The 18,446-nt window shown below is 39.9% G+C and overlaps 1 protein-coding gene across 2 annotated transcripts in view; it reads right to left on the bottom strand.

Annotated features, from left to right (window-relative positions):
* The window catches only part of PLCL1 (phospholipase C like 1 (inactive)), a gene marked incomplete at its 5' end in the record, with an annotated part of 355,176 nt that overhangs the window by 93,593 nt on the left and 243,137 nt on the right, over positions 1 to 18,446 (bottom strand). The window lies entirely within an intron of this gene.

Here is an 18,446-nt window from a genome sequence, read left to right as displayed (position 1 = left end):
AACCTGAAAATAGAGAAAGAAGAGAAGAAAGCTAAGGGTTACTAAGTAACTACACTAAAGCTTCAGCTAACAAACAGGACTGTAACCCAGATGTATCTGGTCTCAAATTTGCATTCTTTCTGCTACATCAGTGGTTCCCAAAGTGTGATGCCTGGACCAGCAGCAACAGCATCACCGGGGAATTTGTAAAAAATGCAGATTTTTCAGGCTCTACTCCAGACCCAATGAATCTGGGGTGGGGTTCAGACACTTGGGTTGTTTTTTTTTCCTAATAGTTTGTACCTTTTGACTACCTTTATCCAATTCCCCATACCCTGACCATAAAAAATCATTTAAGACCACTCATTAAAATAATGTATTGCCAGGTCCTACCCATTTGATTCAGTAGGTCTGAGGTAGGTCCCAGGAACACAAAATTTTAACAAGTGATATCCCACCCCCACCTCAAGTGATTTTTCTGGTCAAGGAAATTTAATAACACTATACCAAATCAGGATATTCAACTTTGTACACTTTTTAAAGTAGACATCGCATATAATTATGTGATAGTTCCATGTTAAGAATATCTGTATATTGAAACCATATTGTTTCAATACCTTAACTTGAATTAGTATAATTCCAGATTCCCAGAGATTAATAATTACATATAATTGCAGGCAACTTTGAGAAAAGCCCAGTATCCTTTCAAATGTAGAGAACTTAATAAAGTGTTTCTACTTGTGTTATAAAGGACTTCTTGCTTTAAGAAAGGATTCATCTAACATTGTTAAGATGACCATACTACCCAAGGCAGTCTACAGATTCAATGCAATCCCTATCAAAATACCAAGGGCATTTTTCACAGAACTAGAACAAACAACTTTTAAATCTGTATGGAAACAGAAAAGACCCTGAACAGCCAAAAAAAATCTTGATAAAAAAGAACAGAGCTGGAGGAATCATGTGCCCTGACTTCAGACTATACTACAAAGCTACAGTAATCAAAAAGGCTACAGTGCAGTACCGGCACAAAAACAGACACATGTATCAGTGGAACAGAATAAACAGCCCAGAAATAAACCCACACACTTACGGTCAGTTAAACTATGACAAAGGAGGGAAGAATATACAATGGAAAAAAGACAGTCTCTTCAATAAGTTGTGCTGGGAAAACTGGACAGCCACATGTAAAAGAATGAAATTAGAACATTTTCTCACACCATATACAAAAATAAACTCAAAATGGATTAAAGACCTAACTGTAAGACCAGAAACCATAAAACTCCTAGAAGAAAACATAGGCAGAACACTCCTTGATATAAATTGTAGCAATATTTTGGGGGATCTGTCTCCTAAAGCAAAGGAAATAAAAGCAAAAATAAACAAATGGGACTTAATTAGACTTAAAATATTTTGCACAGCAAAGGAAACCATCAATTAAACAAAAAAACAACCTACTAAATGGGAGAAAATATTTGCAAATAACATGACCGATTAGGGATTAATATCCAACAAATATAAACAGCTCATACAACTCAACATCAAAAAAACAAACAACCCAATTTAAAAAATGGGCAGAAGACCTGAACAGACATTTTTACAAAGAAGACATACACATGAAACACACAAAGGAGAAGGCATGTGAAAAGATGTTCAACATCACTAATCATTGGAGAAAAGCAAATTAAAACCACAATGAGATATCACCTCACACTTGTCAGAATGCTTTCATTAAAAAGAACACAAATAACAAGTGCTGGGTGTGGAGAAAAGGAAACCCTCCCACACTGTTGGTGGGAATGTAAACTGGTGCAGCCACTATAGAGAACAGTATGGAGGGTTCATAAAAAACTAAAAGTAGAGTTACCATATGACCCAGCAATCCCACTCCTGCACATATATCTGAAAAAGATGAAAACCCTAGGGTTTCCCTGGTGGCACAGTGGTTGAGAGTCCGCCTGCCGATGCAGGGGACGTGGGTTTGTGCCCTGGTCCGGGAAGATCCCGCATGCCACGGAGCTGCTGGGCCCGTGAGCCATGGCTGCTGAGCCTGCGCGTCCGGAGCCTGTGCTCCACAACAGGAGAGGCCACAACAGTGAGAGGCCCACGTACCACAAAAAAAAAAAAGGATGAAAACCCTAATTCAAAAAGATACATGCAGCACCAATGTTTATAGCGGCACTATTTACAATAGCCAAGACATGGTAGCAACCTAATTGTCCACTGACAGAGGAATGGATAAAGAAGATGTGTGTGTGTGTGTGTGTGTGTGTGTGCATACACACACACAATGGAATATTACTCAGCCACAAAAAAGAGTGAAATAATGCCATCTGCAGCAAAATGGATGGACCTAGACATTATCATACTAAGTGAAGTAAGTCAGAAAGAGAAAGACAAGTATCATATGATATCACTTATATGTGGAAAATCTAAAAAAAAATGATACAAATGAACTTATTTACAAAACAGAAGTAGACTCACAGATGTAGAAAACCAACTTATGGTCACCAAAGGGGAAAGGTGTGGGGAAGGATAAATTAGGAGTTTGGGATTAGCAGATACAAACTACTGTATATAAAATAGATAAACAACAAGGACCTACTGTACAGCTCAAGAAACTATATTCAGTATCTTGTAATAATCTATAATGGAAAAGAATCTGAAAAGAATATATATATATGAACACAAATAACACATATATATCTGAATCACTTTGCTGTACACCTGAAACTAACACAACATTGTAAATCAACTATATTTCAATTTTTAAAAAGTGGCCAATGTGGAAAAATAAAAAGGAAACAGACTTACAGATATAGCGAACAAACTACTGGTTACCAGTGAGGAGAGGGAAGAAGTGAGGGGTAAGACAGGAGTAGGGGACTAAGAGGTACAAACTATTATGTATAAAATAAATAAGCTACAAGAATATATTGTACAACATGGGAAATAAAGCCAGTATTTTATAATATCTATAAACAGAGTATAAACCTTAAAAATTGTGAATCACTATGCTGCACAACTGTAACTTACATAGTATTGTACATCAAGTATATCTCAATAAAAGAAAAAGAAAAAAAGAAAGAATTCATCACAACAGTCTTATATAAACTACTTACATGTACAACTTGTACTGTTAAAGGTACTCAAATGAAGAGGAAAGGAGCTGTAATTTAGTGAAGTCTAACCACTGTCGTGCAACAAAGGGTGAAATGCCATCTCTCTCAGTATCCTGCAATACGTATGGAGTGTAAAAAGTTAGGAGTCAACATATCTATTGACTTAATAATGCATTCGAATGAGAGGAATGGTTTGATAATTCCTAAACCAGTGTCTCCCACTCAGACTATCCACCAGTGAGTGTATATTTCACCAATTCCCCTTAGCTCCCTTCTCACCCTTTCCCCTCTTCAGTAACAGCTGCTCGTCTCGCTACCTCTACTATCCTTTACTGTTAGAGGTCATTAGAGAGGATGGGAATGGGTGACATCTCTTTGTTATGTGCGGGTAGTACAAATTATACTGGGAAACACTGTTTGGAGCCCAAGCATTTTGCAGTATTCAAGAAATAATAGAAATTCTACCTGCAGGATATAAATGGATTGAGTCACTAATTAACAAAGTGTGCTTCACAGGTCCCAGATGAAATTTTCACATTCCTTTTGCCTCCCTCCATTATCAGCGGCTTTCAAGCAATCATTCCTTTCACATCTAATCCACTGCCGCACACTAAATTCCTAATTATAATTACCCGTAATCTTTTTTTCATAAGCAGATGGAACTAGGGTTCCACAATGGAACATTACCAATTCTAATCATTACACTTACTGGGTCAAATCTGCAGTCCTTACTTCCAATTGGGACTCATTTACATCCAAAGTAGCTTATGGAGAAAGTAAAGTAGAAAGTTCCATACAGCTACTGACATATTTTCAAAAGTGGGTCTGGGTCTTCTATACCCAACAGTGTTGATAAATGCTTTCTGCTACTAACCACAATTTTAGATACATCAGTATCAGGCACTAATCCTGAAACAATCCTATTAACATTCTTTATGTTCATTTCACTTAACAGTACATTAAAGGAAGGTGACATGAGAAAGACATTTTTCAAGTCGCCTCAGGAAATGAAATCTACCACTACCTTGTAACAAATTCTAAAGTCTATTTTGTCTGATATGTTTATTGCTACTCCAGCTTTCTATTGATCTCCATTTGCATGGAATACCTTTTTCCATCCCCTCACTTTCAGTCTGTATGTGTCCCTAGGTCTCAAGTGGGTCTCTTGCAGACAGCATATATACAGGTCTTGTTTTTGCCAGTTTATGTTTTTTGGTTGGAGCATTTAATCCATTTACATTTAAGGTAATTATCCATAAGTAAGTTCCTATTGCCATTTTCTTAGTTGTTTTGGGTTTGTTTCTGTAGGTCTTTTTTCTTCCCTTCCTCTCACCTTGTAACAAATTCAACATTGTTATTTCAAAACAAATAGTAATACAAAGGCAGAACTCTCTGATCAATTTAACCTATTTCATTTATTTCAAAACATAACTTAAAATGAATAATCAAATGTATTAATCAAAAAGTTCTACATGAAAGCTTGGGGTGGGTAGGGAGGAAAGGATGGACTCCATCAAGATTTCCAGAGCATGTATATGTGTTCATGCATTCCCATAAGCCGTCTCCATGGACAAACTGACAGCATGAGGGTGAACTGTGGAACTGAAGTGCTCTGACACATCCATAACTACTGTTGTAGCTCAGCAGGAAAATGCATGAGACCAACTAAACACATAGCTCATTTGAGTGGAAGTGTGTTTAATATTACAATGAAGTGTGTTTAATATTACGATATTCTGTAATCTCCAATCTTGGGAAATAATATGTATATGCTAAATTTAACATCTGTAGTGACTTGCACACAAACAGCTTCAACTCACTGACTAATCCATGTACTTTTTTGTTAACACCTTTATTGGAGTATAATTGCATTACAACAGTGTATTAGTTTCTGCTTTATAACAAAGTGAATCAGCTATACATATACATATATCCCCAAATCTACTCACTCTTGCATCTCCCTCCTACCTTCCCTATCCCACCCCTCTAGGTGGTCACAAAGCACTGATCTGATCTCCCTGTGCTATGTGGCTGCTTCCCACTAGCTATTTTACATTTGGTAGTATATATAAGTCCATGCCACTCTCTCACTTCGTCCCAGCTTACCCTTCCCCTTCCCCGTGTCCTCAAGTCCATTCTCTACGTCTGAGTCTTTATTCCTGTCCTGCCCCTAGGTTCTTCAAAACCATTTTTTTTTTTTTTAGATTCCATATATATGTGATAGCATACAGTATTTGTTTCTCTCTTTCTGACTTACTTCACTCTGTATGACAGACTCTAGGTCCATCCACCTCACTACAAATAACTCAATTTCATTTCTTTTTATGAGTAATATTCCATTGTATATATGTGCTACATCTTCTTTATCCATTCATCTGTCGATGGACACTTAGGTTGCTTCCATGTCCTGGCTATTGTAAATAGAGCTGCAATGAACATTGTGGTACATGACTCTTTTTGAATTATGGTTTTCTCAGGGTATATGCCCAGTGGTGGGATCGCTGGATCGTATGGTAGTTCTATTTTTACTTTTTTAAAGCACCTCCATACTGTTCTCCATAGTCGCTCTATCAATTTACATTCCCACCAACAGTGCAAGAGGGTTCCCTTTTCTCCATACCCACTCCAGCATTTATTGTTTGTAGATTTTTTGATGATGGCCATTCTGACCGGTGTGTGGTGATACCTCATTGTAGTTTTGATTTACATTTCTCTAATGATTAGTGATGTTGAGCATTCTTTTTTTTTTTTTTTTTTTTGTGGTATGCGGGCCTCTCACTGTTGCGGCCTCTCCCGTTGCAGAGCACAAGCTCCGGACGCGCAGGCTCAGCGGCCATGGCTCACAGGCCCAGCCGCTCCGCGGCATGTGGGATCCTCCCGGACCGGGGCACGAACCCGTGTCCCCTGCATCGGCAGGCGGACTCTCAACCACTGCGCCACCAGGGAAGCCCTGTTGAGCATTCTTTCATGTGTTTGTTGGCAATCTGTATATCTTCTTTGGAGAAATGTCTATTTAGGTCTTCTGCCCATTTTTGGATTGGGTTGTTTGTTTTTTTGATATTGAGCTGCTTGTATATTTTGGAGATGAATCCTTTGTCAGTTGCTTCATTTGCAAATATTTTCTCCCATTCTGAGGGTTGTCTTTTGGTCTTGTTTATGGTTTCCTTTGCTGTGCAAAGGCTTTTAAGTTTCATTAGGTCCCATTTGTTTATTTTTGGTTTTATTTCCATTTCTCTAGGAGGTGGGTCAAAAAGGATCTTGCTGTGATTTATGTCATAGAGTGTTCTATCTATGATTTCCTCTAAGAGTTTTATAGTGTCTGGCCTTACATTTAGGTCTTAATCCATTTTGAGTTTATTTTTGTGTATAGTGTTAGGGAGTGTTTTAATTTCATTCTTCTACATGTAGCTGTTCAGTTTTCCCAGCACCACTTATTGAACAGGCTTTCTTTTCTCCATTGTATATTCTTGCCTTCTTTATCAAAAATAAGGTGACCATGTGTGCGAGGGTTTATCTCTGGGCTTTCTATCCTGTTCCATTGATCTATGTTTCGGTTTTTGTGCCAGTACCATACGGTCTTGATTACTGTAGCTTTGTAGTATAGTCTGAAGACCAGGAGCCTGATTCCTCCAGCTCTGTTTTTCTTTCTCAAGATTGCTTTGGCTATTCGGGGTCTTTTTTGTTTCCATACAAATTTCATACATTCTTTTTAATAAATGAGATTTGTTAAATACAAACCTTTGGTTTTCTTTTCACACATTCTAAGTCTGTTCATACATATCAATTCACAACAGAAAGAGAATTTTGTCAGACCACATTGTCCATTTTCATAGTTAATGTGTCCAAAGAAGAGACCTTGCTGTGTCCAAGAGGCTTGAGCTGGTTTCTGGCTTGAGCTGGCTAAATTCAAGTAAGTGTGGGGGACAGCATTCCAAATTGGGGGACCTGCTAATCCAAAAGGGAAAAATGTTGTTGAGACTGCTAATTGTTCAGGGGTAGAAATTATAGGAACTTAGCCAGAGCTCACAATTTGTGTTGGAGGTTACAAGTAATGAAATAGTATATACTAGTATACTCAGGATTCTGTTATGCTAGTTCCTTGAAAATCTTCAAGAAAAAGACAAAAAAAGAAAGTCATATCATGCTCTATTAACTGTTTTTGCATGCATATGTAATCTGTATGATTTCAATTCTGTCTTTAGTTAGCCTGATTTAAGGAAGAAAGTCACTAGAATGAAATAAAATGGAATAAAACAAAATAAAATAAAGCAATCATATGTCTCAATCATTATACTAAAATCTAAAGAGGATGGAGAACTTTTTAAAATGAGCCATACAAGAAATATAGTTGGGTAGTAAAACAGCCATTTTTCAGGTTGCTATGATACCTGGTACAGAGATGTAGAACATCTGCTTATACAGAATATAATTAAAATATTTTATTTTTTTAATATTTTAAACTATTTCCTTAAAATAATTTTCTTAAATGCTTAAAGAGGCCAGTTTGGTAACTGAATGTGTTTGAGCTTACAAAATGATTCTTTTTACTCCTGAATGCTCCCTTGTGGTTTGACTATGAGGTTATATTATATTGTTTCAATGTGTCAGAACTCATACGGTAAAATGAGTATTTCCTCCTTCACAGTAGACAACTTGAGAAGGGATATACTTAATTCAGGATGCTGCCTTTGCTTAAAGGCATTCTTTTATTAAATATTAAAACAAAATTTCTGTTAATAGAATTATAGAAAAACAATGTCAAACAATATGGAAAGACATAGAAAAAAAGTAAAATTCAACCAATATCACAAATTGCAGAGATGCTACTCTTAATATTTTAGCAAATATCTTTCCAGACACTTATTTATGCAAACATATGTTATGTAAACAAAAAATTACAAAAATATCATCCTACTATATATGTGGTTCCATAACCATTTTTCACTCCACAACATAAGGATCATTCAAAATAAGCAGTTTTATAAACCGCTATTTACTTAAATTCTTCTTGGATGGGTATTTCAGTGTTTTTCCCCCTTGATTTTTCATGATTATGAACAACTCTGCAACAAGCTCAATGCATTTTCAGAACAACATTTCAGAATTCTCTTCATATGCAAACATACACCCTCAGTTTTTGGAAACTGCACTCCACTGAGTGTATCTTTCCTTGGAAATACTCAAGTCTTTCAAAGCCAGGTCTGGTTAATAGGAGTAGCACTATTCCTGGCTACAACCGGCTGTGACTGACGGAGGAAATTCCGTGGAGTTCCATCCATCATATGCTTCTTAGGAGGCAGCACAATAGAGAGAGAAGGGCATATACTTTGAGCCAGGCAGACCTATTTGCTTTGATAAGTAACTTTTATTGAAGTATAGCATATACACAGGAAAGTGCATGAATTCTAAATATATATCTTGCCGGATTTTCACAGAATACACTGTATAACCAGAACTGGTATTTTCTTCTCCTTCTAATACTGCTTTCCTATTCACCGCGTAATCCTGGACAAATCATCTCTCTGAGTCTAAACTGGGCATGATAACACCTGCCTTAAAGATGCACTGAGAGGATGAAATGAAATTATGTACACAAAGTTTCTAGTACTCAGTAAATAAATGACAGTTCCCTCCCCTCCCCTCCCCACACTAGGAAGCACATTCCAGCCATATCCCAATCAGCTCGTTCTGTCCCTTAACCTAAGGCCATCAAAAGCCTAGAACACTTTGCTCCCCTGACTGTTTGCATTACGAGCCTCTCCATTGTAAAATGAGTTCTTAATGTTTGGGAGGAATACAATCACATCAAGCATCCTAATTTAGAACTACAAGGTATTAACCAGTAAGAGATAAAGAGGCTCATCTCCATTAAGAAAAGTAGTCATTAGAATGACTTGTAAGTTTAATTCTGCTACTCGCTAAGTATTATTAAAAATATAATGAAAGGCAAAGTGCCCTCGGTTTTCACCAGGGCACCCAGAGAAGCCAGGTGCAGTCTCCCTCAGCAGCTCCAAGTTTGTTATCTCCTCAAGCATAAAATCTATTTTCATTCAAAAAGCCAAAATCAAGGATTTTGGGTAGCAAAGAGTGAAATTGAGCTTATTTTTTGCCATTGCTGCTAAAGCCATACAAGGGCTGAATGCAGTATCCTCAAGTCCAAATGAGAGTCAGCAACACCCAACACTTCCATGATTCTATCTAATCTGTGAGGCCTCAACCATCTCTCAGGGGCTACTCTATTATGACAACATTTAGCAATGCAGTAAGCAGACTGTCAAATGCTTAATAGTCACAAAAGCAAACAGCACAATAACTTAAAAAAACAGGGCTTCCCTGGTGGCGCAGTGGTTGAGAGTCCGCCTGCCAACGTAGGGGACGCGGGTTCAGGCCCTGGTCCGGGAAGATCCCACGTACCGCGGAAAGGCTGGGCCCGTGAGCCATGGCCGCTGAGCCTGCGCATCTGGAGCCTGTGCTCCACAACGGGAGAGGCCACAACAGTGAGAGGCCCGTGTACCGCAAAAAAAAAAAAAAATCTTCTAAGGTTTGAATCTTACTGTGTGCCAGGCTCTCTGTCATGTAAGCTTTTTACACACTATCACTTTCTTTTTCCCTCACAACAGATCTTTGTGGAGGTTTCCTTATCTCTATTTTGCAGGTGGAGAAATTGAGGCTTAAAGAGATGAAGTTACCTGCCCAAGATCACATAGAAAAGATGACTGAAGATTCAAGCCTAGGCCAAGGAGAGACTATTGAGCATTTAAGCCTGGGTCTGTTGGACTCCAAAGTGTTTGTCTCTAAAAACCAGATGGCCAGAAAAGTTGCCTTTGTCCACTCTGATGTTTCATACAAAGTATTACACTTTGTCCCTGATGTCTACAGAAATTTTAAAAACTAATCAATCCCTTTGGGGTGGGAAAACACTTTGATAGTGTAAGGACAGGAAAAACTGCCTTAACCAAAAGACTTCTCTGATGAAAACATTTGTTGCTAGAATTTTTCTAGTTATTTTGTTTTTAATTAGCAGGTAATTAATAATGAGATAAACAACATGAAGACAGGGAAATGCTTTTGAAGTGGTGCTGTCTGTAATAATTTTTTCCATTTCTTTGAATGCTTTTCATTTCAAGACTTTAGGAGGGGCATCTTAGTGTAACTACCACTCCATATGAAGCTAAGAAGTGGTGGAAATTTCATATGGAAATTTTAATAATCCCTTTCTCTCCAAAGCCAATTATTTTTCTTTCCTACTTGGAACCAGCCCATCCCATTTGACTTCCAGCCATGGGCTTGGAGGTTGGTTGGAAAGCTGTAATGAGCGGAGGCTGCCAGCATGTCAGGTTCCATTGTGTTTGTGTGATTGTGATCAGAGCGATGAAACAAGGATTAGCTTCATTCTTATCGCTACGAATAAATGTGATCGTATGACAACACTGGAGCTTTCATCATTTATGAAAAAGGAAAGGAAGAAATGTAAAAGTGGCTATACAACCCTTATCAAAAAGTCTGCTTGTTCCCTGAGGTCAGCAGTTGATATTACTTTTGTATTATTTAGGTTGTTGTGAATAAAAAGCTTTATTAATACAAGCATCAATCCAAGGAAAACCAAGCTCATCTCACCATATTTTTAGAGGACATACTATGAATGGTTTTCTCCAGCCAAATCTTTCACTCAGAATTGAAAAAGACCATAGAAAACAAAAGGTTCATTTGGGAAGCTATAGAATATTGATGTATTTAACATTCAGTTCAATTGAATCAATTATTTAATTAACGGGAGGTTATGTGGAAGTGAGATATAACGTGACACTCCAAGGACATCTGGAATCTCTCTCTCTCACATACACACACACACACGCACAGGGAGAGAGAAAAAGAGAGAGAGAAAGGCTTCAATTAGTAGTCCTTGAGGTTTATGAATGTTATGAGTTTAAGAGTTTAAATTCATTGGTTTGTGCATTTTTCAGTCCCAAGTTCCTATAAAACAGGAGACATTATAGTTGGAGAAGGCAGGTCAGAGCACTAGCTGTTTCTTCCCAGAAACTTCGACCTGCACAACGTGACTGAAAAGTATCTGGGAAGAGAGTTTGGGAAGGGCTTCCTGTTTGTCCTCATTTATTAGACTCTTCTCTTCTTTCCCAGCACACACACATAAAACACAACATGAATGCCATATAATGTGCTGTCTCTGATTTGCCAGAATGATTTTGTTTGTTTTCCATCTGAGGTCATTTCTGAATACATCCAGACATTGTTCCTGAAGATGCGAACTCATTTCTGTCCCTCAGAGATCATCTTCCGTAATGCTCTGGCACACCGAGGAAGTGGATTCCAGCCTGCTGTAGCAATGGTGACCATCCCCACCATGAACTATCTTAACCCACGAGGAAGTTAAAACTTCAAGTATCTGCTGTTTTGCTTATTAAGTCTGGACCTAAAAGCTGGTCCCAAAATGCCTCTCAATTCCTGCAGGCCATTTGGAAGTCAATTTTTATCTCTTCCCACAGCACTCTTCTCGCAAATGCTACACTGGCAAGAGGAACAGCTGGCTCATCTCAGTCCCTCTGGTGAAGAGCTGCTTCCCAACGGGCAAAGAATGGGTTCTGAGCAGCCAGCCTCCCCTTCTACTCCCCAGAGAGGTTACAGTGACAGGGCTGGGGTCAATGGAGTTGGAGGGATAGGTTCCAGGCTGAGCGAGGCGCCAGAGTGCCTTCCCTTCTGGGCCACACACAGCCTTCCTGTCTTCCCTCTGAGCTTCTCCCTTTACCCTTTCTCCCTCACACTCCTGAAGCTTCAGTACACTTGAGTGGGAACGGCAAAGGGTGCAGAGACAGTAAAATTATGAAGTTTCTTCTTTGACATGCTCTACACCAAACCCATAGCTTCTACCCCAAAGCCAGCTCCCCTTCCATAGGCCTTTCTCCATCAGTGACAGTCCCCATTAGCCTAACTGCCTGATTTCTCCTGAACTTTGCCTCTTCAGCTTCATTGAAGTTCTCTGTAGCTCACAGTCAGGTTACCGAAATGGACTGAATCAATCAAGGTCCATTGAGAGAAAAAGTAAACCACTCCAAGTGTTCAAGAGAGAGGGAATTTAACACAGGGCCTCATATATACAAGTGCTGGAAGAGTTGAGAAACCAAGAGCAAACAAGGAGGTAACCCAGAGATTAGCACAGTAGGTAGTTACTACGTTCCCACAAAAGGAGGAAGTGGTGTTACCAGTACCCAAGGGCCAGAGTCATGGAAGAAGCTAGAACCACAGCGAGCCTGTTTTGCAGAAGCTGGAGCCACAGAGCAAACACAACATAGCTGCAGAATCTCGCCCATCTCCTAACAGTGCCTCCCATTGGCCAGAATCGGAGCTGGGAAATAGGCAGCAGGGGTTGGACCCTCTGCCATGCAAAGAAGGGGAGTGGGAAACAAGGAACAAATCTGGTAGCAAAAAGGCCAAGAACCAGCTCATAAGCTAAATATACTCTGTTATATTTAGTTCCCACAATAAATAACTGATACTGTCATTCTACATTGTAGGAAATTAAGTCTCAAGAGGATAAGTAACATACCTGGGGTCAAATGGTGCAGCCAAGATTTGAACCTTGATCTCTCCAGCTCTAAACTCCTTTTTCTTTCCCCTGCTTCACTGCTTTCTCTTGCCAGTAACTCTTCAGCTATAATATTTACACCATAATAGGGTATAGTCTCAAAGTGTAGACAAGAATGTTAAGTTTTCTTAACATTAGAATACATTCATTATTTCTAAGTTTTCCTAATTAAGAAAGTAGTAACATCTATAAACCATAGACTCATGTTTATCATAAGCATTAAAAATGTAAAACTATGTTAACATTAGCAAGAGCAGGGTAAAGTGTATACAGGCTCTACCTATACTATCTTTACAATTTTTCTATAAAAATTATTGCAAAATAAAAAGTTTATTTTTTAAGACCCACTGAATGTTTAATGTCTCCATCGATATGGAAGAGCGGTGTGTTTGCTCCTCTTGTCGTCCATTTCTCAGTCCCCTTTCCAATGACTTTGTTCATTGTTCAGAGCTTTCTTGTCATCCCTGATCCCTCAAATTGATTGCATTTTGTGTTCAAGCCAGGAAACTCCAGCAATGTGAACTTGAAAGAGACAGAACTCACTTAGCTTACTTTCTCTACATTGTGGTTGAAATGTTTCCCCTTCAAACAATTATACTGCATAGCACTTTCAAATGTAACTACTTGAAGAAAACCAATTTTAGAAAATCAAAAATAGCCCACAAAGGTGTTGACTGGGTAACAAACTGCTTCATCTAGGATTCTAGAAGCCTCTAAAGAGAGTTTCCAGATGTTCTTTAGCATATGAGAGAAAATAAAGGAAGAATTAGAAAAGAAGAGGCAAGGAGATCAAAATAGTATAAGACAGAGACTTTTGGGGGTGAAGGCCAGAGAGGAATTTTTAATTCCAGATCATTTCATATCAGCCAAATTGCCAAATGAATGATACCTGACATATGTAAGTCTTAATTTAAATACCACCATCTAAGTCAAAGGAATGTTATGAGACTTATATTTTAAAACCTTCTCACAGCACACATCAGACAAAACAATCTTTTAACAGTCTGCTTTAAACTAAAAGCGTTCTATTAAGTGTTTTCTTCTTTTCTTTTTATTACTCCCAAGTTTCCCAAAATAGTACCTTTGCTGGATATTCCTTTTATACACTTAAAGATACCTTTTTTTCTTTTCTTTCTTCTCCCCCCGCCACTCCCTACAACCCACCACTTTCCAGGGATGCAAGAGAGATAAAGGATCTTTAAAGCATCTACATATTAGTCATGTTATTGGATAATGGAAAGAGTTATTTTTACTTTTCTGGTAAAGTCCGTTTTCCTCAAGTCTCTTATTTCTTCCACATCTCACCTACCATTCTCTACATACAATAATAACCATGAAGAAAGAAGAAGAAGAAAAAAAAACAGGCCTTGAAGCCATTTCCACGGCCTTACCAGGCAAGGGTGAGCCAGAACACCTTCCATATCAGACTGAACACAACAGGAGGCAAGTTTCAAATCACAACCCTCACCTCCTCACCCCTCCCTAACCAGCCCAGCCTGTGATACCCACACTCATCCAGGTGCTGGAGCATTCATCCTTGTCAAAGTCGTCCTCAACAGTTTTCATACAAGCTCTTCCAGGATGCAGTGACACTGTGGGTGATAGATGTGCCCAGCAACTCTTCATATCTACCAGTCTTCAGTTATAAAAAGACAGGTTTTCTTGGCACCCTCTTACTCTCTTCTCAGCAGAATCTTTCAGGCCCCCAGTCCATCATTACTGGCACAGGCCCACCCACTTTCATTGTTCAGTGGAAGGCGCCATCTATTAATAATGTTGAAGTCAGGGACGGTATGACCACCACACAGTAGTAAACTGGAGGTGCCAAGTTTCACTCAAAAGGCGTGAAGGATGCTGTGATTTATGGCAATCCTAATGAGCTGGAGATTCTGGACCTGCTGCTTCTGCAGCCTCTGCCAGCTCTACTGCCACGTCCCGGGCTGTTGGACAGCACCCCCTCCCCCTTAGGGGAATTTATGGCTAAACTGCATTCAAAGGCTTCCTGTGCCATCCACTTTTCTTTAAAAGGCAACACTCATCAGGAGAGTCCATTTGGGGAAATGAGAGAAAGGGTCCTATCTTTGCTTTCTCTCTTTTGCTCTATGACTGCTCTCCAAAGGATTCCCCACTAGCTCTATAGTGAAATAAAATCAGGAGGTAATTTTATTTATTTACTATTTGCATCAGATATTCTTCTATGAAAGGTTTAGAGGAGAGAGCCAGAAAGCTTCAGGGGCTGTTGGTTAAGAGAAAATATTTACGCTGTTGTATTTGAGGCACTTGATGTTCCTTCCCTCCAGGAATGTGATCTGTCATCAGTCACAAGTAGGAGCAGACGAAACAATCCCAGTGACTCCCAAACCATGCAGACGTGTTCATACCCCTTGAGCTCCCTGCTTTACTTCAGGTAATTCTTCTGAGCACTAAACACTCAACCCTGTAATGGAATGGAATCACGGAAACCAGGCTCACCAAAATGGCACCTTAGCTCCTTTATGTTCTGCCACCACCCACCTGCTCCCTCTCCCCACGCTTCTTGCTACTTAGCTAGTGTTCTAACTCTAGACATAAACCATTCACTCCATCCAAGCTCTTCTTCCACAGGAACCATGCTTGTTCAACTCCTAAAGTCACCATCTTGTTCCTCTATCAAACCAAATTCATACTCTTCTCAGAAACTGAGATTAAATGCAATATTCTCCACGAACTTTTTCACAGCTAATCCAGGCCACCACACTGACCTCTCCTTTCTTTTGATTCTTATGGCATTTGGTATTTGGTACAGTGTGATGAAATGATTCTACTCTACAAGGTTCTTAATCTGCCATCATGCACATGGAAGACTTATGCAAAGTGAATGGGCACTCCACTCTCTGAATTCCATCTCCATGCCCTGTAACAGCCATTTCAATATAGAGAAGAAACACCCCACTGTTTAAAGTTAGGACCTGATTTTTTTATAACGCAAGAAAGTCAAGGTACAAGACTAAATGCAAATGAAACAAATTAGAGATACAACATGTTGTGTTGCTCATGTGTGCATGTAGTTTCACATCACTTTATAATTGCTTCTAGTGCCCCTTCCAAGTTCACCCTTCTCCCTACATACGTTCAGTTGTGTGCCAGGTTATTTCTCTCAACTCCATGTAGTCCTTGAAGATAGAGATTCACTATGTTTTGAGCCCAAGGCTCCCCACCTGTGTTATTAAAATTAGTTTCTGCAGAAGCAGTCGTGGGGGCATCCCTATACATGGATCACAGAACTATCCTAAAGTAACTGCCTCTTTCTTAGCCTATAAGCAACAAAGCCTAGTTCAGCATACTTTCTGACTCTACGATTTCTGGAAAAGCCCTAGACTCCTTAAGAACTCTGGATAATCTACATCTCACCATATAACTGTGTGGCAAAAAGCTGGCGCTCCCATTTCTAAGTTATAAAGTCAAAAAAGTATCTCATATATTAGTGTCCTCACACTGCACTTTTGAGAACTCTAGCTCTGACCAGATTGAAATAACTTTCAATTCATATACATTTATGATACAGAATATAGGAGATTTTTTTTTTGCTACTATCACACAATTAGTCCTTGATTATAAAGTGTTATATTTTTCTCTGATTATTTCATTTACATATGTCTTGTCTGAAGAATTCTGCAAGGAAGTGAATAGGTTTTTCACTTCTTTTCTGTCTCCCTTAGCATCTTGGTAATTTGATTCTATATTGAGATGTAAAGAAATTGTATGCTATCAGGTTTAAAGAATACTAGAAGGGAAGGCCCTAGTTTGACTTAAACTAGGAGCTGACAAACTTTTTCAGTAAAAAGTTAGTCAATATTTTAAGCTTTTGGTCCATACAGCTTCTGTTGAAACTACTTAACTCTGCCATTGTAGTGTGAAAGCAGCCATAAATAATATGTAAATAAATGAATGTAGCTGTGTCCCAATAAAACTTTATTTATAAAAACAGGTGACAGGTTATACTAGGCCTACAGGCCATAGTTTGTCAACCTCAAACTTAAACTGTGAAAACATCAAAAAAGACAAATGATATATTAGCACTCCACCAGTCAACACTGTAATTCAAACTCAACTCCACAATAAGTTTTTGATTGTATCACAGGTACACCTGTGCCCTGGCAGGGCTCACTTCCAAGATTTTTGTGCCCCTTTACATCCCACCTCATCCCTGAGTATTTTATTCCAGAGATAACTGCAGCTAAACTCAATGAGGCACTTATGTACTATTACTGACAATTTTCATTTGTTTTTATGTTTCATTTAAGTCAAAATAAATCAGTTCTTAAGCAAATGCCTATGCATTAAAAATTAACAGTTGAGGGCTTCCGTGAAGACGGCGGAAGAGTAAAACGCGGAGATCACCTTCCTCCCCACAGATACACCAGAAATACATCTACACGTGGAACAACTCCTACAGAACACCTACTGAACGCTGGCAGAAAACCTCAGACCTCCCAAAAGGCAAGAAACTCCCCACTTACCTGGGTAGGGCAAAAGAAAAAACAAAAAGAGACAAAAGGATAGGGACGGGACCTGCACCAGTGGGAGGGAGCTGTGAAGGAGGAAATGTTTCCACACACTAGGAAGCCCCTTAGCGGGCGGAGACTGCGGGTGGCCCAGGGGGAAAGCTTCGGAGCCGCAGAGGAGAGCACAGCAACAGGGGTGCGGAGGGCAAAGCAGAGAGATTCCCACACAGAGGATCAGGGCCGACCGACACTCACCAACCTGAGAGGCTTGTCTGCTCACCCGCCGGGACGGGCGGTGCCGGGAGCTGAGGCTCGGGCTTCGGTTGGAGCGCCGGGAGAGGACTGGGGTTGGAGGCGTGAACACAGCCTGCAGGGGGTTAGTGTGCCACGGCTGGCCGGGAGGGAGTCCAGGGAAAAGTCTGGACCTGCCGAAGAGGCAAGAGACTTTTTCTTCCCTCTTTGTTTCCCGGTGCGCGAGAAGAGGTGATTCAGAGCGCTGCTTAAAGGAGCTCCAGAGACGGGCATGAGACGCTAAGGCTGCTGCTGCCGCCACCAAGAAGCCTGTGTGCGAACACAGGTCACTATAAACACCCCCCTTCCGGGGAGCCTGTGCAGCCCGCCACTGCCAGGGTCCCGGGATCCAGGGACAACTCCCCCGGGAGAACGCACAGTGAACCTCACGCTGGTGCAACGTCACGCAGGCCTCTGCCGCGCAGGCTCGCCCCGCCCTCCGTACCCCTCCCTCCCCACGGCCTGAGTGAGCCAGAGCCCCCGAATCAGCGGCTCCTTTAACACCGTCCTGTCTGAGCGAAGAACAGATGCCCTCCAGCGACCTACACGCAGAGGCGGGGCCCAATCCAAAGCTGAGCCGCTGGGAGCTGTGCGAACAAAGAAGAGAAAGGGAAATCTCTCCCAGCAGCCTCAGAAGCAGCGGTTTAAAGCTCCACAATCAGCTTGATGTACCTGCATCTGTGGAATACATGAATAGACAACGAATCTTCCCAAATTGAGGAGGTGGACTTTGAGAGCAAGATTTATGATTTTTTCCCCTTTTCCTTTTTTGTGAGTGTGTATGTGTATGCTTCTGTGTGAGATTTTGTCTGTATAGCTTTGCTTCCACCATTTGTCCTAGGGTTCTATCTGTCCGTTTTTTCTGTTTGTTTGTTTTTAATTTTTTTCTTAATAATTATTTTTTTAGTTTAATAAGTTTATTATATTTTATCTTACTTTATTTTATCTTCTTTCTTTCTTTTTTTCCTT

The sequence above is a fragment of the Leucopleurus acutus genome (genome assembly GCF_964270905.1).
Source record: "Leucopleurus acutus genome assembly, chromosome: 6".
NCBI classification, from domain to species: domain Eukaryota; kingdom Metazoa; phylum Chordata; class Mammalia; order Artiodactyla; family Delphinidae; genus Leucopleurus; species Leucopleurus acutus.
The sequence above is the reverse complement of the archived record's forward strand: the minus strand, read 5'-3'. Positions and strand labels throughout refer to the sequence as shown.